At 38.3% G+C, this 27,796-nt stretch overlaps 1 long non-coding RNA gene across 1 annotated transcript; it reads right to left on the bottom strand.

The window, feature by feature from the left end:
- Window positions 1–474: 474 nt before the first annotated feature.
- Window positions 475–27,423, bottom strand: LOC119815679. Its single transcript, XR_005285555.1, has 3 exons — window positions 27,248–27,423; window positions 25,920–25,984; window positions 475–2,262 (listed from the first exon to the last, which is right to left on the bottom strand). It is a non-coding gene; the product is annotated as an uncharacterized LOC119815679 (long non-coding RNA).
- Between the last annotated feature and the right edge of the window lie 373 nt (window positions 27,424–27,796).

Genomic DNA, 27,796 nt, shown 5'->3' with positions numbered 1-27,796 from the left:
CTGGAGCTCGATTTACAGACAATTCTGGATGCTAGAACTGGACTCTGTTGTTTTGAAAGAATGGTGAGTCCCTTTAATCACTTAGTTTTTTCATCCTTTTTTATCAATATAACTATTCTGAGATGTATCATGTCTATGAGTATGCCAATAATTTATTTCTCTTCTTAAGTAGTATCTTCATTTTGATTAATTGTGCATCCTTTGTATGACCTTAGAGTTGCTTCTATATTTCAGGGTTTTGAAATAAAATACATTGAACATTTGTATTCTAAGACTTTGAATAGAGACCCACTTTAATTTCTTTGGATAAATTCATTGGAGTGGAGGGAGAAAGTCATGTTGTACTTGCACATGGGAAATTTAAACAATTGTCACTGTTCTCCAGTGTTGCCATCACATGTTCTACTCTCTATAGTAGTGTAAGAGAGTAGCACTGCTCCTGATTCAACATGTCCGCCTTTTCCATTTTGTAACTGCCGCCTGGTAACTCACTAATTTCAATTTTCAATTCTAAAATGACTAATTTCAATTAGTCCCTGGTTTAGTTCACCGTTGAAAAGGGGAAATGAACGAGTTTGAAGGACAGGAGAAAGAAAAGAAAAGGATCATGGGGAAATTTTACAGAAGACTTCAGGGTTATGGAAGACAGAAAACATTCCTGGGCACAATAGCTAACAATGATGAGAAGCAAGGATTATAAGAAAGCAAGCCAGGTGCTTACTATTAAGGAGTTATTGCCCTTCTGGAACAAATAGATTTCTAAGCTCAGAGCAGAACCTGATAAATGAGACTGTCAGGAATGAAGTGCATGCCAGATTTCACCTTTCATTTACCAAGCCAAAAGCCAAAGTAGGGAAATTACCAAATGAAAACTGAAGTAGAATTGAGAATATTAAAAGTTGTAAGTTTTTCCCATTATTAAGACTTTTGCATACGTTTGTGGTAGGAATATTATTAATAGGCGTGGAATAAAGGATCTTGTGGCACTATGGAACTACCAATAGTTAAAACTTCCTAACTGAATAGATGATGGTAAATTTATGTGGAGGCTATGAGCATACTAATTATCCTTGCCAGTTGAGAATTATTGGCAGCATAAAATGCAAACAGGGAAAGGAATGACAACGGTGTGAAGAAGGAAGCCACTCAGAGAAAAGGGAGAGGCAGACGGGTAAGTCAAATCACCAAGAAGAGAGGATGGGTGTTTTCCTCACATGGAGAATATTTTGAAAAACTTACACTCCAGTTATGTGTCACAATCTTTCTTCAGTTCTTTGGTCAGTTCCTCTAAGGTGTTACCTTACTAAGGTTCACCACAGCCGATTATAGAGAACTTGTTCACAGAAGCCAAAGACTGTCTTTAATCTTTCTGCCGTATTCTCTGGTCCCTGTGTAACCAACCCATTGTGACCTTGCAGACACCTCCAAGTGACTTCTTGTCACTTCTACAGTGAAGTTAGTTATTATTATTTTTATTCTTTCCTTGTTTTCAGTTTGTTTCAAAACAAAAATGAAACATTCAAAAATTTCACCAAGATATGAAAGATTCTATTTTTCAGCCAAACTCCTTTTTTTCCCCCAGACAGGACACATAAAGTTTAATTTCCTGACCTCTTCTCCTGATGTATAGCAGTCATTTTTCCACAACATTAGACTAGGTAATCTATTCTTAGGGGAAACTTGTCAAGCCTGACTGATATTCTGCATTTTTCTTTCTTTCTTCAATTTTATTTTTTGCTCTTTTCCCTCCTTCATAGTTTCTGCTATGGAAATATGGCAATAATAATACAACATCAATAGAAAATGGAATACATTTACCAACCCATGATGCTAAGATGAAGCACAAGAGAGAAAGGTCAGCCTTGAAAATGAAATGAAATAGTACATTTGCATCTTGAGAAAAATTCATGGATTTGGGGTCTAAGTTCCCATCTGTAGAATGTTTTGAGGCTAATTTCCTAGTTTAAGATGAATTTTGCTGTTATATAAAAGCACTGGAAATGATAATCACAGAGACCAGTGCTCATGCAGATAAGACTCTGAGAGAGCTGGATTTCCAGTCTTCTGAGAGAACAATGCACCCCACTTGTTTCTGGGGACCAGAGGAAGGCTGACTCATTTCCTCATGGCGGAGCACAGTGCCAACCAAAAAGTAAGTATAATCTTGATTGTTTCATCAATGGTTGGCACTTCCTGTTTTCCTCACTGTTCATCCAGTGGTCCATCAGAAAGGAAAGAATTCGACATGCTCCTATTTTCTCTCTGGAAAAACAAGACACAGGACAGCTGTCAGATTGAAACACCTTCTACTCACAATCAATTTACGATTGGTTTGAACACCAACCTGGAAATTCAGTGAAAATAGTACAGGTTGGCTGCAGGTGTCCTGAGCCAGATCAGACCAGAGGGTGGGGAGCAATGAGCGGACACAGCTAAAGTTTATACAGTGTCTGTCTTACTAGGATTGTGTTAAGTAAAACAAAACAGATATCATGTACCTTTATAGTAGGTCCATTTTCTTACAATAACTCAGAGTACAACTGGGCTACTTTTCCATTTAAAGGAAGACCTTCCTATAAAACTTAACACAGATTCATGCATTCTTGATGTCAGAGAGAGGATGGCATTATCATCCTGCCACAGTAGAGAGAGTCTAGCCAGTGCTTTGAGGTGGTTAGCAGAATCCTCAGAGCCTTGAATATATAGGAGAAAAGTCATGCTTTCATTGATGAAGGGGCCCTGAGGTGAGCAAACTGTAGCTCCCCCATGTGCCGAGGATCACAGTGAAGGCACAGGAACATCTGACTAGTTTCAGTGGGCAAGTCCCTCTTCCCTTTCTATGCCTTTCCCAGTTTTATGAAGGCATATGCTGCTATCCAGGTCTCCAAGCCGCTTCTATTGGCACAGGTGTAACTTTAACCTCAATGTAAGTACAGTTACATTTGGAGGAATTTGGTGTGAGGAGCCAGAATGTTTTTCTCTAGAAGGCAAGCCATGCACTGCCCTTTTGTGTGCTTTTTTCCTCTAAGATTATGTTTTAAAATTTGAATATTTTAACATATATAAACATATGTTTATATATAAATATGTAACATAAATAAACCAGTAACATGTAAACATCAAGTGAGTTCATTATTTCATTAGATGAATAGAATTATAAAAAGAATTATTAAAGTTAATTTTCATGAAGACTCGGTACTCAAAGACAAAATGAAACACCCCGAATGTTCCCTGTAGGATATATGGCCCTGGTGAAAATTTTTGAATTTTAAGAAAAAGTTTAAATATACACATTAAAATTCATTTAATAAAATAACACAATATTTTAACATATTGTACAAGCATAGACAAAGTCTTCTTTTACTCTCACCCTTTAGTCTTGCCGATTCACCTATTTACATTATAATTTAAATGAATTTACCCTCACAGTTAAACATTATTCTAAGTTAAATCACCCTTGTTTCCCAAGATGTCTTAGCAGAAGTAACAGCCAACAGCTAGGTGCTCATGATTACACCTGAGGGTTAATATGTTTGGTACTTCACAGTTAGTCTGGAAAACAAATATCTAAACCAACTAAAATAATCAGAGAGTCTACATCATCCCTGGCCTGACGGCTTGCTTTCCTGGTAAGGACAGCTCCTAACTTGTTGGGACATTTTCCTTAAATTTGTAGACATCTTGTTCTCTGCCAGCTTTCATTGCTGTTTTTAAGTAAAAGTAAAGCCTTCTCTTATACAATACATCCCCACCATAGCTTCCCTCCCTCTACTCCTTCTTGATTCTTCCACTCTTCCTCTCCCCAAGATCCATCTATTTTCTGTTTTCTCTTCAGAAACCCACAGGCCTCTAAGAGAGGATAGATGAACAGGACAAAACAAGATACAATGAGGAAAGGCAAAAGCCCCTAATGCCTTGTTCAGGCTGGACAAGGCAACACAATAGGAAAGAAATAGTCTCAAGAGAAGGCAACAAACAAACAAACAAACAAAAAAGTCTGCTACAATCTCTGTAAACCCAGGTGAGTCCTGCTTAATTGCTTTGGTGAACCATGTTCTTCTGGTGTCCCTCATACCCTCTGACTCCTATAGTCTTTCTTCCCCATCTTCTGTGGGCTTCTTCAGTCTCCACTGGGTACAAGACACCCCCACATACAAATATTCTCACCAGCTCAAAATTGTTCTCATCAATTTTATCTAGGGCTTCATTTGTTCTTCTTTCCGTTCTTTCTAATTTCTTCCTCTCTCTCTCTTTCTTTCTTTTCTTTCTTTCTTTTCTTTCTTTCCTCATTTCCTCCTTCCTTCCCTTCTTTCTTTTTCTTCTTTATTTCTTTTTTTTAAATACAGAACTCACTCTGTAGTTCTGTCTGGCCAGGAACTCACCAAACTGTATGGGTTTCTCTTAGACAAACCACAATCACTCTGTAAGCATGATTGATGAATTCATTTGTTATGGATGACCAATTCACTTTATTACCTCTCTAATATCCTCAGAGGTGAAGAGGGCTGGGGTGAGGATAATGGTATAACTGGTTCGTCTCACATTTATTCCTGTGGCAACCAGTTTAATGTTTCAAGCTTTGACTCCTTAGGTTAAAACCAGGTATGGGTGTGATGGAAAGGGATCTGCCAAGAATTATATAAAGGATGCCCATTCCTCTCTAACACTCATGAAGCTGTAACCATTTTAAAAATCCCCTTGCCAGCAGCATGGACTAAGTCCTAAATCCTGCTATATCACAGGGTTGGACAGATCACAAATGCCATTTTCATTCTCCTTTCCTCCCTATCGTTTCAGTCATACCTGCCCTTTTTCTTCCTTCTTTCTTTTCCTTCTTCCCTCCCTTTCTTTCCTTCCTTCCTCCTTTCCATCCCTCCTTTCCTGTCTTTCGTCTCTCCTTTATTTACTTTCTTTCTTCCACTCCCTCCTTCTTTCCTTATGTTTCTTCTTTTTTTTTTCTCCTGCTTCTCATTTTTCTTCCCAGGTACCAAGAAATTAGATATCTGAGAAAATCAAGTAAGTTTTTAATCTCATCTATTTTCATATCTACTTATCCACATCCTGACATAATTAATGATCAAAGGCTACATTTCTGGGAAAGTTGAGCTCTAAATGGAAAATAATAACTGAAAATTAAAAATATAAATATTTTCTCATCTGAAATGAGGTTACTAAAATATGATCATTGCTGAAATAAATGAGTGACTCATCTCAACATAAATTTGAAAGCAAGAATGCATAGTGCATGCTCTTTTAAATGTGCTTAGTTATACCTCTTGAATTATTGAATGGATAGATGAACAACTGAAATCTTTCTACAACCTCATTGCAATTAATTTATCTTGGCTGAGGACCCTAAATAACTTCAGGGTTCTTCAAAATCAGCTTCATGTCAGCACTTTGCCTCAGTGTAGCCAGTAATTACAAAGGTCAGCCAACACATTGTCTGAAAAGACATTGAAGAAATTAATATTAAAAAAGAAGTTTTGAATGGTAATATAGTGTCTTTGGTTCCATGTAAAGAACTTTGTTGTCATCTGTGACAAATTCCGTCTACTGCATAAACCAACCAGAGAGCTGACATCACCAAAAATGATACCATAATGGTTAGTATGTTTATCAACTTGATGGGTCTGAAAGCACCAAAAAGAAAGGCCCTTTTGTGAGAGTCTCTGCATTAGCTTAATTGAGGTGAAATGACCACACTAACTATGAATGCCATTACCTCATGGCCTTGGGCTCAGGATGGACAGGGAATTGAACAGCAGGATTCATCTTTATCTGCTTTCAGACACTAGCACAACATGACCTTCTACCTTCTTCAATTTCTAGCCACCATGACTACCCCTCAGAGTGCACTGCACCAAAACTGTGAGCCAACCCTTTTTTCTTATGCTTCTTCTGTAAGGTATTCTTTCACAACAATGACAAGAAGCTAATTTAGATGCATTGATGAAGAACATTAAATGCATATCTGTTTATCTACTTAAGACCATGTGCAGGAGGAACAGCCATGTGGAAGGGAAGTGGGAAGAGGAAGATTGTCTCCCAGAACAATTGCGTTGGAGTTTAGATGTAACTCACCATGCCTGGAAGTGTTGAGATTTCAACAGGACATGAACTCTGATCCTCCCCTAACCTTAAAAGCCAGACAGAGACTGAAGGTCGAGAGACAGAGAGATGAAGCTGTGGCAATCCGCAAGTGTCCCCAGCTTCTGCAGTTTTCCATTAGTAGAGGCAGCATTGTCTTTTACAGAGATGCAGACGCTTCTCTCCCAGACAACTGCTGTGCTATTCCGCACGTCAGATGATTGGCTCATTCGGAGAGAGGCTGGCAAAGGTGGTTAGAGACTGTTTCAGCACTTTATTTGTCCCAATTATCTTCTCCGACTATTAGGGTGAATGGAACATCCCAGGCATTGCTTATCAAGGGCTTTGTATTAACTAATAACACTGTTGTTTATTACAGCAAGCATGCTGCATGCAGTCAGCTCTGCTTCTGCTAATCCTCATGGCTCCAACTTCTCTTTCGCCTTCATCTTTTTTTTTTTTTTTTTTTTTTTGTCGTATCCAAAACAAATTAGATCTCACTGAACAGGCCAGGTTTCCCGCAGCTTGTGATTCTTAGGATTCCTTCTTAGATTTGGCTTGGAGTTGATTGGTTTCAGTCTGAAAGCCCTAAAGAACATACCAGAGCATACCCACCTGCAAGACTGTCTCTCCAGCAATATGTCAATGGCAAGTGCCTGCCTGGGTACTTCCTGCCAGGTGCCAGCAACCTGAACTGTACACATTCCTGAAGCCATCAGAGATCAGAATGCTGTAAATACTTTTCATTATATCATTTAGACTTCCCCAAAGTCCTCTTCCTCGACACACTGTTTTCTAGATGCATGCTCAGAGAGTCTATAGGGCCCAAGGTTTGCTGAATGTTCTTTAAAAAAAAAATGCCCTCATTTAGGCAATCCTAAATATCCTGTATTCTATTATGCCTAAACCACGTGGAACTTTTGAGGGTTCACTCCGAGTTCTCTTTCCTGCATGGGCTTCTGGAGGCCCTCTGCCCTTTACTCTATTTAGTATCTGATATGAGTATCTTACCAGTATCAATAGAGAAGAGAAATACTTCAGTCATGTACAAATCACCTACTGTTTCAGATCAACCAAGCCCCTCCCTTGTGGGGAACTTGAAATCCTGTCTACTTAGAGACCCATGGGTTACAGAGCAAAGTATGATAATAGGTGTGTAGATTCTGTTCAGATTATAAAGAGCCAAAAGACTTGCCTTGAGGAAAAGGAGGAACTAATTCACTATGGAGGGTCAAGGAAATTTGTTTCAAACTGTACCAGAAGCCAGGTCATCAGGAGCACCAAGGACTATATTTTAGATACATCCCAGATTTGCTTGATATAGATGAAGAGGGAACCGAATAGAAGTAGACATCTTACAGATGTCAAAGGTTTGATACCCAGACCTTACATGGTGGGAATCCCGTCATTCACACCAGTTCCAGAATATAATGCCTTCTTCTGACCTCTGAAGGCACCAAACACATAAGTTGCAGGCTTATAAAAATGCAATCACAACAATTAAAGACATAAACAAAGTATTTTTTTAAAAATAATACCCAGTGGCAATGCATTGAAGAAAACTGGTGTTTCTTTTCCAAGCAGATATACATTGTGAATAGATCCTTAGTTGGGGGATTTTTTTCTCTGCCTTGAATCTGTGCTGATCCCATGCATACTGCCATAGTCTCTGTGATTTCTTTTGTGTGTCAGTTCTGTTAAAGACCTTTTTTTCTTGGAATCAGTCACCATGCCTGGCCCCTATACTATTTCTGCATCTTCTTTGGCATACATTCCAGAGTTTCGAGGGTGGAGGTTTGATAAAGATGCCCCTTTCATAGCTGAGTGCATAATGTGGTAGCTTAAATAAGAATGCCCTAAGGGTGCATGTGTTTGGCGGCTTGTCTCAGCTGGCAGAACTCTTTGGGAAGGATTAGGCATTGTTTCCGGAAAGTGTGTCACGAAAGGTAGTTTTTAAGATTTGGGCTGTAAGTAACAATGGAATAAAATTGTAAAAGAGAAGAGCCCAGTAAATCCTGGCAAAAGTATTTGATGCCAAATAAATAAATAAATAAATGCCCTAAAATTAATTAAATTTAGGAAACGGTGATACCTTTTTTCTGAGAAAGCTGAACAATCCCCATGCATAAAACATACAGAGAAATTAAAAACTTAGGAGTACTAGATTCAATCCTGGGAAATCTAAACAAAAAAGAAAATTTTGGAGCAAGCCCCCAAACTTGACAATCCGTAGAGAAAAGGAATGATCATCAACCATCATTAGTCACTTTAGAGACAAGAAAAGATGAGATGAATGGATGAAGAGATAATGGCAATGGAAAAAAGCAATTATACTTTCATACAATCATACATTCTATGAAGGGAAAATATCCTTCTAAAGAAAAATTAAGTTACAAGTCTTGTCATGCAAGTCAATATCTGTCAACATGTACAACTTACATAAGGCACAGAAAAATAGACGTATAGCAGAAATTCCGCAAAGATCTAAAGTCAAGTCCAAAAGGAACCACGAGAATCTAAGAGAGTGATAAGAACTGTTTTTGGAATTAAAATTCCTTGATATGTTTTTCTTAAACTATTTGAAATTACCTTCTTATTTTTGTAAACAGTATAAAAATAAATTGTGGGGTTCACAACACTGTTAAAGTGTCAACATGTGGCAGCTCTACATGGAATTATGCTGCGAAAGGCATTTTCAAATTGCATACAAACTACTTTTATTCTGAAAGATCAGTTGCAAATGTATAATACTCACTCGAATTTTAGAGCAATCACTTAAAACTCCATGGCCTTAAGAACTGTAGGTTCAGTCAACCTATTGTCCAGTTTGAGAAGAGCTTTCTATTTTATATCCTCAAGCGTAGTGACACTTCCTTCAGCAGTATCTCTGCCTTTCTTACAACCCTATCACATCAAGCACATTTCTACGACAGGCTTTCTTTCCTCTGCCTAGAAGTTTTAGGTATTCTTTTCCAGGAATTTTGTTCTTCTGCTTATAGTATCGATAGTTTTTCCATGCAGGATGCTTTACCCATTAGTGCCATTAGAAGGTATTTTAAATCCTTTGTGTGTAGGCATTCCAGCAGAGCTGCTCTCTGCTTCCTTTGTCTTCACATTCTGCAGTTTCGCCTGTAACTCGCCTTGTGATATGTTGTTCAAAGCAAGATAAGGTATCCTATGTAAAAAGTACTGCTTTTAATAACAAGGTAGTAAGGGCATTGGCCGTGAACGTGATCTGTCATCCTATGTCTATGTCTTGCTCTTTTAATATACTCAAATCTAGTAACGTGACCCTCCAATAAGTTTTAAACAGTCATGCAACCTAGAATTGATATAAAATAATAGAAGCTATTTTCTACAATGGCATGATAAAGAATAAAATGATGTTTACAATAAAAGCATATTAGACAAACTTAAAGGCCTTTATAACAATGCTTGGGTGGCTTAAATTAACATTAAAAGACAACAGCAGCATTAAAAAATACTCCTCATAATATACATTTCCTCATTCTTTTCAATTAAAATAACTATTTGAAAATATGCACAGATAAAATTTGTTTGCAAATTAAAAGAAACGCAAAATTGTTTCCAGAAAGTGTAGGATCATTTATATTTGCTACTGATTAACCTAAACCACTTTGTCACTAAAAATTGCCCTTCAGAAAAGAGAGCAGATTTTCAGGAGATGCTATAAATTAATATTGGTTATCTATGAAGAGGTTAGGAGAAGGGAAAAGGACACGAGGAATCCTAGGAATCAAATTGATTTCTGCAAAGAAAACAATAGGAGGAGCTTAGGGTGACCAGAAAGGGAGAACATTGCAAAACGCTTGGGAAGTTCACTATGCATGCTGCTCCTCTGATATGTTTTGTATTTTATTTATTTATTTATTTATTTATTTATTTATTATTTATTTATTTATTTTGGTTTTGAAGATTTATACCTGGTGATGAGCTTCTTCACTGAGCTACATCACCAACCTTGTAGCTCCAAATCTTCATAAGGAGTCCATGATTTCAAAGCGGAAAGGCCGGTCTGGTGAGCTATAGTTTAATCTCAGTGTCAATTGCGGGCAGTTTCAGGAGATCTGACAGAATGAAGGTTTTAAAAGTACACTGAGAATTAAGCTGCCTCTCTCCACGTGGTCCTGTATCTGACACTACAATTATGAAGAAGACGTTAAATTTCATAGATTTTATAAAGCAGAAGAGAGACAGTTTGGGAATGATCTCAGCGTATAGTCATATGTTGGTGGCACTTTCCAACACTGTATTTGCTAGTAATCAAATCTATGCTATCTAAGTTCAAAAAGAAAAACTTGTCTATATTTGATCTGTTTCATTTAGTAAATGGATTGAGTTCATTTACCTTCAATTATTTTTGTATTTTGGGGTGAATATATGCATGTGAACGCAGCTGTCTGTAGAGAGAAGCAGGAGAAATGAGATATCCTGAACCTGGAGTTAGAGTGTTGTAAACCACTCAACATGGGCGCCAAGAGCTAAATGCAGGGCTTTGGGAGAACAACAAGCACTTTTAACCACTCAGACTCTCTTATTGCACTAACTGCCATTGATTATGTTGGAGAGCAAGCAACTGGTAAATGATTCTGTATAAAACAAGGTATCAACCACCTCGGTTTATAAAAATGGTCACTTAATTTATACTTTACTCATTTCTGTAGTGTTCATGACAAATCAGAATAGTGTGCTTGTCTTTAACAACTCCACTTCCAAGACTGAGTATCTAGACTGGCAGAGGTTTCTCAGAAGTTCACCCTGCTATATCTGGGCAAAAGAAGCAGAGATGTTGCCCTAACGACTAAGTTGAGGAAGTTCACAGTAGTAGTTTGCTATGTATGTGACAAGACAGACATGTGATGGGGTTTCTACCTGTGTGTGTAGCTTCTCTGGTTCAATTCACAAAGACAGTTTGGCTCTAATTTAATTTAAAAAAAGAATTTCAAGATGGTCTAATATAACATAGTTCCTTTAAAGGAAAGGGTTTCTCTAAGCTTTCCGTAATGTCATATAGAGTTTGAATGAACTTTATCAACGATGTGGAAGTGGACATTAAGCACCAAGTGTGGTGGATATACAAGGAAAGAGAGAGAACTTCACAAAATTCCTACCACGTCTGTAGTCTTCTTTTTAGTTTTTCAACAGGTTTTCTCCAGTATTGAGGGGAGACACAAAAAAACATACTCATTTTATCATAACTGGAATGGAAGCACACAGTGTACTTATACATACCAAATGATGCAAAAACCTTGATCTATGAGTGCTTTGGATTTCTAATTGTTAACATAAAGGATATATGCAGCTGGGGGTAAAACCCATAAATTAGTCTACTAAGTACTGAGCTAATAAATCTGATTTGACTTTGAAATGTAGAACTACTTTGTTTCTGCAAAGAGTAATATACTGGGAAGTAAATTAACGATTGCTGAGCTTGACTACAATTCTGCAAGTGGACTTCCTGAGCTGGTGATGTATTCTGCATGCCTGGTTAGTGGAAAGAGTAATTCTGACCATTTTATTTAAAATGGCTCACCCTGGCAATGTATTAGGCATGCTTCAGCTCCTGAAAGTAAAATTCCAATATATAGGAATATAAATGAAGCCAATCTGACCTGAAGAAACCCGAACTAACTCAACACATAAGAGAACAGCAGTTCTGATGTCCAACAGTCGGTAGCACATGGACAAATCATACAGAATCGCTTAGATTTTTTTAAAGATATGGGTCCCATGTAACCCACAAATTGGCCATTCCTAAGGCCTTATTATTCTCATAATATTGTTAACTATCATACTTCAGGGAAAGCTTGAAAACTGACCACCTATTGACCACATTTGCTTCACAAGAATGTCTGAATGTCTGAGAACTTTTCCTTCTTATTATTTACAAGTACTTTGAATTAGAGACAAATTATAGAGATTCGCCAGGCTCTCTGTATAACTAATACAGACATGACTATTTCGTCTTATTCACAAGACATGCTCTGTATAATTGGGCAAGATTTTTCTATAAATATGTACAGGGAAATCCATTCCAGAAGTACTTCAGAAATCTGTGAACTAGAGAAAGAGTGGTTTTTGTTATTTTCAAGATTTTGAAGGTATATTAGTTTCTTTTTCTGTTGTGATAAAATATTAAAATTAACACAATGGACGAGTTTGTTTTCCTTCACATTTAAAGGTATTGGTTTTCATAATAGCATATGAAAAAAATATACACTATAGCACAAATAATAAAAACCCTGAGACAGATATTGGGGGTCAGTTTGAAGATCAGAAAAGCAAAGCAGCCAGCCACTGGCTCCTACCTTTACATCAGACTGAAATGGGTGTGATCCTGTCTCTATGAATCCTCAAATTCCACATCGTACTGAGTTCCTGTCTCTTTTCCTTTATGTTCCTCTCTCTGACCAACCATATCACTCCTGTCTCCACCTCCATAGTGCTGGGATTAAGGATGTGAGATCCCAAATACTGGAATCCCCTTTGTGTGAGCTCTGTTTCTCTTTTAGACAGACTCAATCTTGTGTAGTCCATGAGGCCTTGAACTCAGAGATCGCTCTGCCTCTGTCGCCCGAGTCCCAGTATTAAAGGTATGTGCCACCACTCCCTGGCCTGTTAGGCTGACTAGTATGGCTGCTTTGCTCTCTGATCTCCAGGCAAGCTTTATTTATTAAAACACAAATACTATACCACTATGATCTACAATTATAAAACATAGAGAAGAAGGCATATTTAATGCATTTTATACTCCATGTTTTTTTTTAAAAAAAAAGCATGTCTTTACACTTAATGTCATCAAAACAGTCCTTAACAGGCATGTGCTAAGCCCAGTCATTAATATGTTTCTAGATTCTGACAAGTAGACCATACTAACCGGCACAACTCTGTCTCTAATGAACTTGACACCCACATACATCACTTTTAAGCCACAACCTACCACTCCTTATTTGGCTAGGCTCACAACTATGTCATAATATAGTACACTTAGTCTAAACTTAAATGTAATAATGTAGTGCATTTAGTCTTTGAAAGTTTCAACATGTTAGCAAATCTCTTAACTGTGAGAGTCTACAAAATCTGAAACTTGTGTCAAATTTATAAGTTGTGATGGCAAACCTATGTCTAAAATTAAAGAACTGGGGAGTATAATAAATTAAAAGCAAATTCCATCAGGGAAAGCAGGAAATACTGCAGATCTGTGTCCAGCATCAGTGACTTTCCATGAAATCGGCTAGACTGCAAAACAGTTGGGTACTTTTACGATTAATTTCTGATTATTTTTCTTAGCATCTGTTTGGATTTCTAGATATGGGCCATCTTAGATCTACTTTTCTGCTTCTATTTAATTTGATACTGAGATCTGTCTCTCGATGACTGGCTATGGATTTGAAACCATAGTTTCCTGGGAAGGCTGGTTGGGGATATTTAAGTTGTACATCTTGATAGCTAGCTTTGTTCAGCAATCAGACTAATGCTTTTGTATCCTACAAATGTCTAAATAACCCCTTCACAGGATCCTTAGTGATGCCATGGGATAAGTTGGTGGCTATCATTTAACTTGTACCCAGTTCCATTCTTGCCGAGATATCTATCTTAAACAATAGTATACTCTTGGGTGTAGATCAAAACACAAAGGAACTGCTTCCAAATTGTGTTCTCTCCACCCCTACATCTTACTTCTGCAGTGGAAAATAAAGTCCAGAATTATCTATAAGAATTCCTTAATCAGAACATTCTTTAATTAAATTACTAAAATTGTAGCTTGCCCAAACTTTTACATTTATGTTATAGAGTCAATCCTATAGTCACTGATGTAGCTTTCTTCATCTACCAAGTAATTCATATCTGTGCTGGGTATGATGGAGACTTGTAAGGTGATATGGTATTCAATGTGATCAGACATTAAATTAACTTCTAAAAACATTCAGGAACAGCTGTAGAAGTAGATTGTTTGCACATAATAGGAAAGGTTATATAATGTGAACAACATGAAAAGCAATAGGTTTAAAAATACATATAATATTAGAGGCAAATTGTGACATCGGTAAAATTACGATGAAAACCAAATCAATGAGCTCAATATTAGCTAATAACATTTATAGTAGACGTAGTTCAATAGCTGTCTTACTAGGGACCTGTGTGCAATCTTGCATCTACTTTTGAAATACTTGATGAAATAAACATATTTATAAAGTCGTATTCTATACTAGACTACCATTTCCTTGAAAACAGTTAATATTTGTTTGTTATGATTGTTCCCGAGTTTGTATGAGTGAGCAATTTTCTAGAGTCAGTGATAGTGGGGTCTTTTTGCTGTATGCCACTAGAAACACTAAGGCCAGCCTTTACAGCCCCGCACAAGAACCACCTTCTGATGAGCTGGAGACAATTGTATTTCATATCTCTCCAGAAATTAGGTTACTAAATAGCAGCAAAACCCAAAAATACTAAAAAGACACACTAAAACCAAAGCAGCATTTTCTAGCCAGGAGGTATAGAAGTCTGGTAATAATAAATTTGAACAGATTTTTTTAGCTTAAATTATTGGTTATTCAAGGCGAATATTCATGGAAGAAATAACATTTTTAGAAAGGTGGTATAAATAATTATCTGTAAATAATTCTCTTAATCTTTCGCCAAAAATAGGTATAGTCAGTGAACTAATATTTTTCTGTTTATGTAGTTGAGGGACAGAATATTATTTTAATGAAAAATGTATAACTCTGTTTGGTAAAATCACTCATTATTGCTGCTATAAAATCTCTTGGCCTGTTGATTCTAGGTGCTTTTTCTTGCACTGTGACTAGAATCACAATGACTGACTCCACACAATGAACGAAGGGAAAAGTTCTCTCTCCGGCTCTCTCTTTCTTGCCAATCAATATGCTGGCAGAAAATGTCACAGACTCCATTGAAAGTAATAGGTTTAGATCACCATTGTGCTTTCTATTCAGTGAGCTGAGGCTGTTTGGGCCAGCCATTTCTGTGAGAAAATTCACCTGTTTGAAAAGATTCATTTGATTCAGCACAGTAGAAGGAAACAGCAGGGCCGTGAGACCATGACATCTCCAGTTCCTGCTGCCCGTTTTCTCTGCTGTGCATTCCTTCGCTTTGAAGAGATGCAGACAAAATCTGATTAAAACATATAGAGATTTCAGGAGCAGAGCTATTTGCGACAGGTGTAACACATATCAGCCGGACATCGTTTTTGGTGACCTTCCTGCTTTTTCAGCACTCCTCCGCTGAGGTGTCTCTGAAACCCACTATAATCTTCTATCTCAGTCCACTTGCTGCAAGAAGTCCCACACTAGAGTATTTAATGTGGGGTAAGCTACAAGATCCATGAACACACGGGGTTATGAAATCATGACAAATTTAGATTCGAATGCTTACACAAATACTGGAGTGCTGGCCTGTCACTTGAAGAGAAGTTGACAGGTTAGAAAATCATGATCTGTTGTAGGAGGCCATTCCTGAGGGTACACGAAGGAAGCTCTACTAGCCCCAAACAGGAAACCAATAACAGACCAAAACAGGAAGAACACTGTAAAGCAATTTTTCCAACTTTGTAAACCAATGAGTTAGTTGAGGGTATGGGACTATGTATGAGGGGTTACTTACAGAAGCAGAAATGGTTCAAAGACGGCTACATCAGCAAAGACCATCTGTGGGTGACACATCACAAATACTGTAAACCTGAAGCTTACCTCTTGGTCTGCTCGCAACGTAACAGGTTGGACACTGTCCCTTTCCGGGTATCTAAGTTGGCTGAGCCTCTTTCAGGAAGTTGGGCTGTTCTCTGCTCCTTCCATGCAACTTAACTTGTCCAGGAATGCCTCTCAGAAGTCCTTATGGTTTATATTTGTTCCCGAATAAGAGTTCTAGTGAATCTTGTCAGTTTCAATGACTTCCTGAAGCTATTGATTTTCCTGAATTAAAATACTTCTAAGTAGGATTGAATATTCTATTTGTCCCTATTGTTTGACCTTCAATTTAGCATCTTCTCCCTTAACAAGTTTTCCTCCATGATAGGAGGTTTTAATCACAGTGGAATGGTCTATGTAACACCATTTTACCCTTAATGAGTATTGTGTCCAACATGCTTCAGAGGAGGCTTTACTGGGACAACCACGCAGTCATTTCCATCTTTTTGGTAATTTGTAAAAGAATAAAAATGTTTTGTTTCATTTCTGTGTGGTTCGTCTGAAGTTGTGTTAGTCCAGAATAAATACACCTCATTATATGTTTGATTTTCATCATCTATATATTCTTGGTAGTGTGTCACCATTGTGAACATTTGAAGTCATCAGGAAGGTTCTGAATCTCAACTTGCTGACTGACTAGAAATACAGCCATGAAAGACTGGTTTTTATGCTCCTCGGCCACATATTTAGGGACAAAATGGCTACTGGAGTTGCATTGCAGAGTTGGAAGCAAACTTTTATAAGCAAATCTTCCCCCCTGTGAATATAACTTTTTTGTATTGCTTTATGTTCATTGAACAGTTAATTAGAGGAGCCAGCAGCTAGCATCTTGGACTCAAGTTGCAGTATGGAGGGATGATGCATTAAAGGGCACTATCAAAGGTGTAGGGATGTAGGGAAATGCACACAGACTTCACCAAACCCTGTTGTCTCCCAAGATTGACAGTCACAGCATATATTTGGAAAACATTCCAATCAGCTAAACAATACCCCAAATTTGCTTATTAAAGACACTTTGACATTATCATCTTTTGAGGGATGCTTATTCTAGGTGATAAATCATTAAAAGTTCAGATTTCAAAACACTGGGCAGCCTTAGGTCTTCAAATAATTTAGTCAAGCAAAGATAATTCTCATGCTAATGGGGGCAAAAAAATTGGATTCCCCAGCTTATAGAGAACACCAAACTGAGCAAAATTGTCAGCATAACATTTAAATTACTTTTTTGATAAGCTTGGCTATTTACAAATCATCAGACAATTACATCTTCCAAAAACTATTTAGCATCAATTCACTCTGCCTTTTCAACAGTGCATTTGACTAATTCCAAATAAATTGAAAAAAATTACCTTGCAGATTGTAAGGAACTGACCAAAAACAATCACTAGGGTTTTAAATTATATATTTTTAAACAAAGACTTTTATTTGTTTTAGCCTGTATGATCCAGATATTAACTCTTTAGAAGACATAGAAGGACAAGGAATATCAGGTCCAAGACCAAGCTCTTTTCTGTGGAATTTCTGTTAAGTCATTACCATTTCAGTCGAGACATTTCATTTAATGGTGTGCTGTGAGGTCTGTCTCTGACATACAGTATCCCCAAGTTTGCTAATTAGCCATGATATTCAGGTTAACAGAAAGCAAATAAACAAAGTTACAAGTGAGTTATAGTTAATACAGAGACTCACTACTAGGCAAAGTGCTGAGAATAAGCAACTTGTTGAGTGCTTAGCCTTAAAGAGTATATCTGGATAATCCCCCAACAATTCCCAGAGAATAGCACAGAAGATGGAGGAAGAATGCAACTCTTATAAGTCTTCTATCTATGTCACACTTGTGCCCCTATTTACTCCCAGCAGCTGTATTTGCCTGTATGAGCGCTGAACTAGATGTGGTACATGGGCATCCCATCAGGAGTGAAGAAGGAACTTGTGAAACCTGGACCATAGCTCAGGAGCTACAAGCAATGGAGGATTGTTTGAAGGAGTAGTATCTTTTTTTTTTTTACTGGTATAGGCAATGGTAGTTGCAAATGTTGTACTAAATAACCTTCTCTCTGTGTTCACACAATAGCCTTAATTAAATTCACAGGAAGGACAGGAGAACATGGGTAGTCCAGGATGATGATGATCATAAAACATGGTAGACACATGCAATTGTACAAAAACCAGGATAACCATATTCGAGGCTCCAAATCTAGACCACAAGATGAAAAATATTCTCTGTCAGATCAATGAAATCTTCAAGAGTGAGTCCTCTCCCAAGACACTCGCAGAGATTTCTCAGCATTACAGTGTTGTCTTGTGGAATTTGGTTTGAGTCTTGGATGTAAGTGAGAATGACTATCCCGGAGTAGACCTGACTCAAGAACTCCTCAAATCTATCCCCATGCTGGCAGGGTCTACAATAGTACTAGCTCCTGGAATTCAAGCTTCATCAAAAGTATTTCAAGATATTAGGTCTCAGATATATATGTAAGAATATTTGTCAGGCCGGGCGGTGGTGGCACACGCCTTTAATCCCAGCACTCAGGAGGCAGAGGCAGGCGGATCTCTGAGTTCGAGGCCAGCCTGGGCTACAAGAGCTAGTTCCAGGACAGGCTCTAGAAACTACAGGGAAACCCTGTCTCAAAAAACCAAAAAAAAAAAAAAAAAAAGAATATTTGTTAGATATTTTGTATTCTAAGGTAGGGTACTTTTTTTATCCAAGTATTTCTTGCTCCCCTCATCCAAACATCATTTATTCAGAGAAAAGTTAATTTATTATATAAAATCCAGAACTCTTTAAGAAGAAGAATAAGACTATTAAATGTTGTGGACTATTACCTTAGCTATGTAAAGATGTGTTACATTTGTTTATGTTGCTAAATATTCCTTTAACTCTGTAAAAATGTGTTGTATTTGTTTATGCTTCATTTGTTTAATTATGCAAAGAAATGTTACATTTATTTATCCTGCTTTTGTTTAATTATATAAAAATATGTTGCTCTTTACCTTACCTAGTTAAGGCACTTACTGGTCTAATACAAAGCTTAGTAGTGATCAATAGCTAGACAGTAGAGGAATGGGTGGGGCTTGCAGCAGAAAGAATAATTAGACCGAGAAGTCTAAACTCAGAAAATAGAACAAAGAATAAAGTGTAAGACACCTGGAGTTAGCTAGAAAGAGAGATAGCTGCCAGGTAGAAAGATGTGGAGAACATATAGAAGGAAAGAAATTTAAAAATCCCAGAGACAAAACATAGATGAAGAGAAACAGGTTAAGTTGTAAGAGCTAACAAAGAAATGAAAATTCATAACTAATAATACATTGTCTCCATGTTTTGATTTCAGAGTTAGTTGGTGGCCCAAAGGAAAGCCTGCTACAATTAACTTTAAAGTACATGTTCACCATTTGCAATTTCAGAACTGGGGAGCTTATATATCAAAGAAATCATGAGTTTAAGCTAACTTGAGCTACACAGAGGAAGTCTGTATGAGAAACAATAAACATGTAATTTAAGTCAAGGAGCTAAGATGTTTTGTGTTTGCTCTTCAACTCTGTTCCGCCACTCTCAGTTTGCCTTCTCAAGGCACGGCCTTGAAGCTCAAGTAGATTCCACTCATAAGTCATAAGGAAGCTTAGAACCCTGACTCAGCTCTCTTGCTTCCACATGGTCTTCTCTGAGACGTCAACTTCTGTGAGTTCAGGCAGACTGCAGCACTGATTGGTATAAAACATCCATGTAATGAGTTTCTCTAGATCAAATTGATATGAATGCCAAAAGTCTTGGTGGATGCAGTGCTTTCAGGAGCAATTCACCAGGCAAAAGGTGAATTTCATAAGGAGTTTAGGACAGAGAGGCATACAAAGCTGCCTCCGGGATCAACATGTCTGGATAGTGCTCTCCTTCCAAGGCAAAGAAGGGGATTCGAGACATTGCTTGTCTTTCGTTGAGTGATACATAACTCTGTCTTCTTATAAATCAGGGTCTTGTAGGGACTTTGGGAAAGGTGAGGAGATTGCCATTGTATCACTTATCAGGGTATAGCATTACAGGACAGTGATTAAGGAAAGACATATTAACAGTCCAGTGACCAAAAATCCTCCACTGAGGACAGTTTTGGACAAAAGTAATTAATTTGATTTACAACAGCTACCGATCCTAGAATACACTCGAGCTGGCTGTCTCTCTGTAATTATTGAGGGAGAGTGTGCGCTAAAGAGAGCAGAGGGCACAGAGGGAGTGTTAACCCTTCCTTATTTGTATGGCTGTCTTCCTTATCTGAGAAGCTGTTGGATACACTCTATGGTCTTAGGTTTAATTCCATTGAAAAGTCATAATGGCCCCTTCGCTGAGTGCTTATAACTGATCATTAATTTAGTTTCAGGGCATGAATACGAAAGGAAAAAGGATACCAATTAAATTTCAATTGGCTATTTTTTAAGGCTGCAAATGGCAGAATCTCCATTCCAGTTTAATTAACTGAGTGAGTTAGAAAAAAAAATGTGCTTTCATATTTTGTACTGTGCACACAATACAAACTTTTCAAAGACATTTCTTTCTTAGGTTAACAGGAAATGAGCATAGAGAACAATAAGAAAACAGATAGTACTGGCTACAGAAGACTATTATGGCTGCCCTTATTATAAACGTGCATTGTATTCACTACACACCGAAACAAAAGTCCGGGTGATAAAAAGGCATATGGTGTCTTCTTTCTTTTTCATTCTTCAGCCTCCTAGGTTAGCCGAGGTTCAGCCATCCTAGGTAACTTGAAAATCTGTCAAATGAGCCAAAGAAAAAGTAAAAAAAAATGACATTTTATGCAGTGCATGGAAAAGGCTATTTCTGAACAGAAACAGAGGAGGAGTGTATGGGGTGGGGTAAAAGGGAGGTGTGCGTGGGAATGGGAGGAGAGGAAGGAGGGGAAACTTCGGTCAGGATGTAAAATAAATGGGAAATTTAATTAATAAAAAGAAGCAATTTCTTATACAGGAAATAATACACCTTTCATGGTCGAATAGTGAAGAGTTAGAGACAGGAAGACAGCTAATGCTGGGGACTATATTCCTTTAAGCCGTAGAATTCTTTCTTTCCTTTCCACTTCCATTGTTCTGCCAGGCCACAGCCAGCATCACCTTTAGATGGGGAATTTTTGAAGGTGTCTATTTGAACCTGAAACAGTACTGTACCTCAACCACTAGAGCTGTTCTTGAAGGATACCTCAAATGCAAACACTCACTAGAAACATGAAACTTTAATGGTATTTAGAGCCAGTCACCTAATTAAGTGTTTTGCTGAAATGAGAGGTTATTGGGCAGAGTCCTAGCGGAAACACACTGAGGAGCTAGGCAGGCTGCTGTTGTAATGAGTGGCGAGGGAAGGTACTTTGAGTGAGACAAGAGAAATCCAGCCTTGGTACCAATCATAGGTTCTGTTGGGTCAGCATCGTTTTTTTTAAGTGCCTGTACTGCATTCAGAAGAACTGAGTGGTTGTGGGTGATCACTGTTTGTCTTTAATCTTCATGAAACCATAGACAGAGCAATAGATCTGGCTGGAGCTTCAATACCTTGAGCAGGGAGAGCTGGGAAGTGCTTCAGCATCATATTCCTTCAGTTACAATTCGTATCTATTCATTGTATTATAAGTCACAAGAATGCAGATAACCAACCAGGAAATGGATAAAGCCCCTTACATGGGCTCCATGTGTCAGTGTCGTAACAGCTAGACACTATATAATCACTTATAGTTAGGTAAACTAATGTGAAGGCAATGAAAATACTGTTTTATAAAAGAAAGAAATAATTACTATGGACTGTGGTGTCCAGAGAAAACTGCTTGTAGCGAAGTTTAAAATGCACTGTGGAGACATGGCTGTCCCCTTCACAGGCTGTTGTTAGATGATATACGTTTTTTCCATTAATGATTTATTGTTCATTTTGTAAAGAGTATGCAAAATCATAGATTTCATTAAAAATCTTTTACTATATACCTTTTACTATACACCTGCATTTTTCATATGTCTCTTCTTAATCTTCCTACCTTCTTTGTTCACACTTCCCTGTGTTCCTTTACCACCCCCCAAATAGCCTGCTCCTTAGTTTTCTTTTAATGGCTCAATTTATCTCCATTTTTGTTTGTGTTTTTAATCTTTCAATATCACAGATTCATATTATGTCCTCTTGGCCTTGGTGACTTAGGCAAGACAATCTTACTGGTTTTACTCTTTATTTCTCATACCCCACCCTAGACTACCCCGTTTCTCATTCTTCTCCTTGTGGATTTCCTGTCAGAAATTCCGCCAGGGCTATCGGCTTCTGTGAGTCACCTCAGGTAGCCGTTTTGCACCTCACACTTCCCTCATTAATGTGCTGGGAGTGTAGCTGATTGCCTCTGTGGCCCCTTAATTAAAGACAATTAAAAGTTGCTGAGTTTCCATAGGGATGACTGATTACCCAGCGGAGTTCACATTTGAGAAGATGAGCCCTCAATAGTCCTTTTGCGTAAGAAGCAAGGACTCAGCCCTCAGGCTCCTTTATTTCATTCCCACAGTGCTTGCAAGTTAGCTGAGCTTTTATTAAAGTTGAGAACTAGAGCTCTCTCCTAATGGAATCATATTACAAACAAATTCTCCATATCTTCTTTTCCCCCTTTTTCCAGACCTTTTCTTGAATTTCTTATCTCCAGTGGTAGAGACAGAAAGGTCTTGATAAAGCTAATTAGTTAAGAAAGTTAGCCTGCCTCATGCCATGGATGTGACAACTGAGTCTTCTAACTTGTTGCATGCTATCTTGCTCTCAGACAGCCTGAATTAGCTAGGACCTCAAATATTGCAAAGCCCCTCACCCTCTGCAGCCTCCAGAGGACAAATATGGGCACAAGACACTTCTGCATTGCCTATGGCTGAGTTTTTTTTCCCCTAAAATTTTCAGGAGCTTTGATAATTGGCCCCAGCAGGGAGAAGATGAAAATGCAGCAAAGTTCATATTTAGTATGGTTCTTAAGAGTATCAACCAGCATTTTGATTTTTCCATCCTCTTTTATATTGCCACACGATTCCCCTTTATTTTCCTTCAGGAGTTACCCAGTGTTTTACCTGACTGCCACTTCCTTCAAGATTTTCATGGAAGAGAATAGTTTAGAAAAATCTCTTTTGTAATTGTGCTAGAACGTTCTTCCAATGTCTAGATTGCAGACCTCTACAGTGAATAGTTTTGCAAAGGATAGTCTCTTGGTGGTGGGGGTGGGGTGAAGGAGATTGGCTAAATTACCAACTGCCCCCATGAGTACGGAGCTTAAGTGGCATCTAGAGGTTGAAAATCCTGATGTTCTGAGATGTAGAAGAAGGTGACTAGAGGGAAGATGGATGCAGAGCTGCCACAGCTGGATGTCTGTGCTTACAACACCAATACTAGGTTTCTTCATATGAGCGGTGTTCAGAAGGTGGCAGTGTTACCATGACTTAAGGGTGGATGTCTTGACCTCTGATGTAAACATACTATTTGTTAAAATATACACAGACCCCTTAAAAAGGCAAGTGGCTGCAGCAAGTTTCGGATGGGCATTTTGTAATTTAAATGTAAAGTGCACCAGTCCTCAAAAAGACTCATGTTTGGAAGACTTGATTCCTATCAGGTGACATTAATTGGAGAAGCCATTAGTTCCTGGAGGAGCTTTACCAGTGGACTAACATGTCGGTGAGTTCATAGGTAAATGGCCTAGGAGAAGTGGGACCTACAAGGATGAAGTCTGTAACTACAGCTATACGAACCTGCTGTATATCTTGCTCCTGGATTTTTCTTTCCATGTCTGGTTCTGAACTACCATTGAAAAAGCATCTCCCCACTAACACATTTCTCACCATGATGTCCAGACTCATTATTGCCAGAACCAATGAGGCCACCTGACCATGAGCTGCAGCCTCTGACACTATGAGCCTGAACAAATATTTCCTTGTTTAAATCAACTGTCTCAGGTCTCATGGTCCAGTAATAGCCCCAAATCCCTACAGAAATAAAAAGCATGGGCAAGGAGAGCGTATGTCATCAATGTTATCTACAGCAAGGCCAACAGCGCTGCTTCGCCCTATTGTTTAGTCAAGAGGCTAAAGGCAATGTTTAAATCCAACAACTAAGCAAATTAAGCTCTGTAGCCTATCCAGACATGCTCTCACTTTCAAAGAAAGACCCTCATCTTTGCTTTGCAAACTCTTTGTAGAGAGGTGAATAAGTCTTTAATAAGTGAGAAAGCCTACATTGATTTTATTATGGGCATACAGTTGCTTATATTATCCCTTGAGTTAACAATACATTGTCAAACTATCTTAATTCCTACTGGTAATCATGTACTGCACTGTTGTGTGGTCCTCTGGACTGTCGAAGTTACATACCAGAGCAGCTCACTCTGTTCATGGGATGGCAGATGTGCCCCTTGCCCTGGCTCCTACTCACTCATGGAATATGGAACCTACTGCACGGGAAGTAACATACCTAGAGAAGTTACAGTAAGTTTTCAAATTCATGCAGTTTCTTAAAAGGGGTTCAACTTAATTCACTTTTACCTTACAGAACAATAAAGTCTTTGAGCTTCTCCTACATCTGTGCGTGTCTTACTTTCTCCTTTATTCCTAATGATATTTAAGATGTCAGTTCTTGATCGTTGTAGCAGTTGCTAATTTGGGAAGTTCTGGCTTGCATCTTGTCATAATTGTGTCTGTCTAGAAAACAATTAGTCAGGATATCTCCCATTTTTTAGTCATCTATTAGACAAATCTTCCTAGAGAATCCTGGTCCTGTCATTGGAATACAGAACAATCCTAAACACAAGAAAAGCTCTCATTAATCTAAAACTAAACATTTCATTTGCTAAACCTACCCACTAAGTTAAACCTTCCAATGAGCGCTAAAATCTGAATCATTATTCATCATTTTTCTCTCTCATTTTCTCTCACTTCTCCTTCTATCTCTCACTCTTTCATTTTTTTCTTTGTGATCAATTTTACTAATTTTTCAGGTCTTACCATCTAAAGTTTCTGGTTTTAAGGGTTGTAAATAATAATCAACTGATTCTAATTCAAGGGCAATGATTGCAAGATGTGTTCAATGTATTCCTTGTTCTTTGATCAACCATGTAACTTATTCAGAGATCGCACCTTAGGACTCTGAAACTGGCTTATTATTAGAACAAGTTTCTCCAGCATACTGTGTGTACAGCTCTGAACATTCCTGATTGAGTAGCCACTTTAAATATAAAATAATCTTAATTTTTTAAAAGCAGTATCATGAACTAATTTTAAAGGCCTGTTTTATAGAGCTTCCACACAAAGTACTCAGTGTTTTACTCGGATAATGGAGGCGTAAGAGTTGTGAATGGCTGACAATTTGGACCTCGTGGGTGGCCAGAAGCAGGTCACTTGTGGGTCCAACAGTCCTTTGTTCATGTGCGCCGCAGCCAGGTTTCACGCAGTCCCAGGGTAAGAAGCCCCCATGCTGCGCTGTCTACAGGAGGTGAGCCTGACCTATAGAGACCACCCCTGAGAGTGTGTGTAGTTCACTTTGCAGGATCCACTCTGTCCTTGATCTTCGTGCTGTGAGTGACATCAAGGTGACCAATTAGTGGGCACTGAGATGGTGTTTTCTGTGATGTTCTCAGGGCACAGAGGTCACAGGCGATTCAAGCCCAATGGAATCCCAGGAGGCTGCACAAAGCCAGGCCTCTGAAGTATGACTTCAACCCAGCATCCCACAAATGAAGCTGGCTTATTTCTGAACTTGACCGGGAACCCTCTCACTGAGCAGGTGCAGGCAAGGCAGCTGCTACAGCAATTCTGAATAGCAATGACTCGCACTGATTGCCAAAACTAGGCTTTACCCTGTGACAAGGTAAACTGGGTCATTCTCAAGGGGAGATGAAGGCAGAATAACTAGGAAGGAAAACAGAGTCACAGAGCCAGAGGGCTGGGGACTAAACTGTGCAGACCCTCTGTAAGGGCACATTAACATTCTCCCTTTACTTTTCTGCCACTGCTTAATGTGTCCGGATGACTTTACGTGAAGGCAACTGTCATGATGTTTTTGCTCTTACGAAAAATCTGAGAGTAAAAAAAGATTGTTGTTACCTCTTTGATGACTTGCATCGATATTTTCTGTTCTATTTAGTTGACAACCGCACAGGTCCAGGGCCCTAATAAAGAATAAAGAGCATTCACCTCAAGACAGCCCATGCCTGTTTGTTCCCTTCCCACATGCTTGCATGCTTGCATGCTGGTAGACAGCCAAAATATTTTCATCATATTAGGGATTAAAGATCAGAGTAAATAAAAATTCTGAAACTTGGCCGGGCGGTGGTGGCGCACGCCTTTAATCCCAGCACTCGGGAGGCAGAGGCAGGTAGATCTCTGAGTTCGAGGCCAGCCTTGTCTACAAGAGCTAGCTCCAGGACAGGCTCTAGAAACTACAGGGAAACCCTGTCTCGAAAAAAACCACACACAAAAAAAATTCTGAAACTTTCAATGATGCTTTATATTACATAATACTTATGGGGCAGTTCATATCTGAAGTACATAGAATAAGGGAATAAAAAGGTTTTAAAATTTTTTAAGTGGAAACATCTTGATATTTGAATATATGTATTGAGGTATCTTGGGGAAGGGACCTGACCATAAACATGAAATTCATTTACAATCCACACATAGTTCAAAGATAAATTTACATACTGTTTTCAATGACACATATTTCAATAACCACCTGTCCTATGCGCTCTGAAGTGATATTGCCCTCTTCTTATTTCATGTATTCATGTAAGTACTTAACAATTTTTTTTATTTTGGAGATTTTTATTAACCACATTTTTCAAAGCACAGATGTTCAACTTGTATTTCATTTGTCTCTTAGTCTATTTTTCATGAAAAGTACATAAAACATAATCTACATTTTGCTATATGTCAGATATTGGAGTTGCAATATGGTCAAAGCTAATTTTATCTTCTGTTTCTTCTTTGCATGGCTCACCTTGCTGATCAATACTCTCACAGCTATTGTTGGAGAAACAACCCTCCAGATAAGCTTTGAATATATGTCCCCCTACCACCTTCCACATAGAGATACAGTGATACACACACACACAATCACACACACAATACATACACAGAGACATGTAGAGACACAGAAGCACTCATAGACTTTCACAGACATGCATAGGCACCCAAGCAAAGGAAGATGCACTAAGAAAAACACACATACATAGTTGCACATACAAAGACATACACTCTCACTCAAACACAAAGACACACGGAAACATATATTTGAAATCTGTCCATATTCACCCTGTTGTCCAACTTGGTATAAAGTGTTTGAAAGCAAATTCAATTTTTAAAATTACGTTGACCTGATAAATGAGGTTGTGTAAAGGGCCAGCACACATGATCAGAGCCTTTTATGGACTTACCTTGAGTTATGGATCAAGTGTGAACTTTTTAAATTGTTGTTGTTTTTCAGTCCAACAATCTTGAAATCCCATGGCAGCAGAGATGAATCCCCCTTAAAGATTAGCAATGTCTTTGGAACTGAGGTTGTGTGGCTGCAGAGCAACCGTCTCCAATCTCCCGAGGAGACAGCGTGCAGGTTGACCTACCCCTCCCCTTGGACAAGCATTATGAACTCTGCTCTTGTGCTTTCATCAGATTGTGAGGCTGCCTCTTTGGCCAGCAGGATTTTTTTTTTTTTTTATTGATCCTAATGACAGTACTCTCAGTTATCACGTTCTCTTCAGGAAAGTCAAAACCAAACCAAATCACTGGGCAAAAAGAACACTTGTGTGTACATGCCTCCAAGCTACACACAGACGTCCAGTGATGTCATAAACACAGGCTCATGATTTTCAGATGAGGAGGACTATAAAATGTGCAAATGCCTCGTGTCATTACCATCACAGAGTTCATCTTTCTAAAGCTCATAATTTTCAGACATTTACAATAGTTCCGTCTGCCCCCACAGA

This window comes from Arvicola amphibius, chromosome 5 (assembly GCF_903992535.2).
Source record: "Arvicola amphibius chromosome 5, mArvAmp1.2, whole genome shotgun sequence".
Lineage (NCBI taxonomy): Eukaryota > Metazoa > Chordata > Mammalia > Rodentia > Cricetidae > Arvicola > Arvicola amphibius.
The sequence above is the reverse complement of the archived record's forward strand: the minus strand, read 5'-3'. Positions and strand labels throughout refer to the sequence as shown.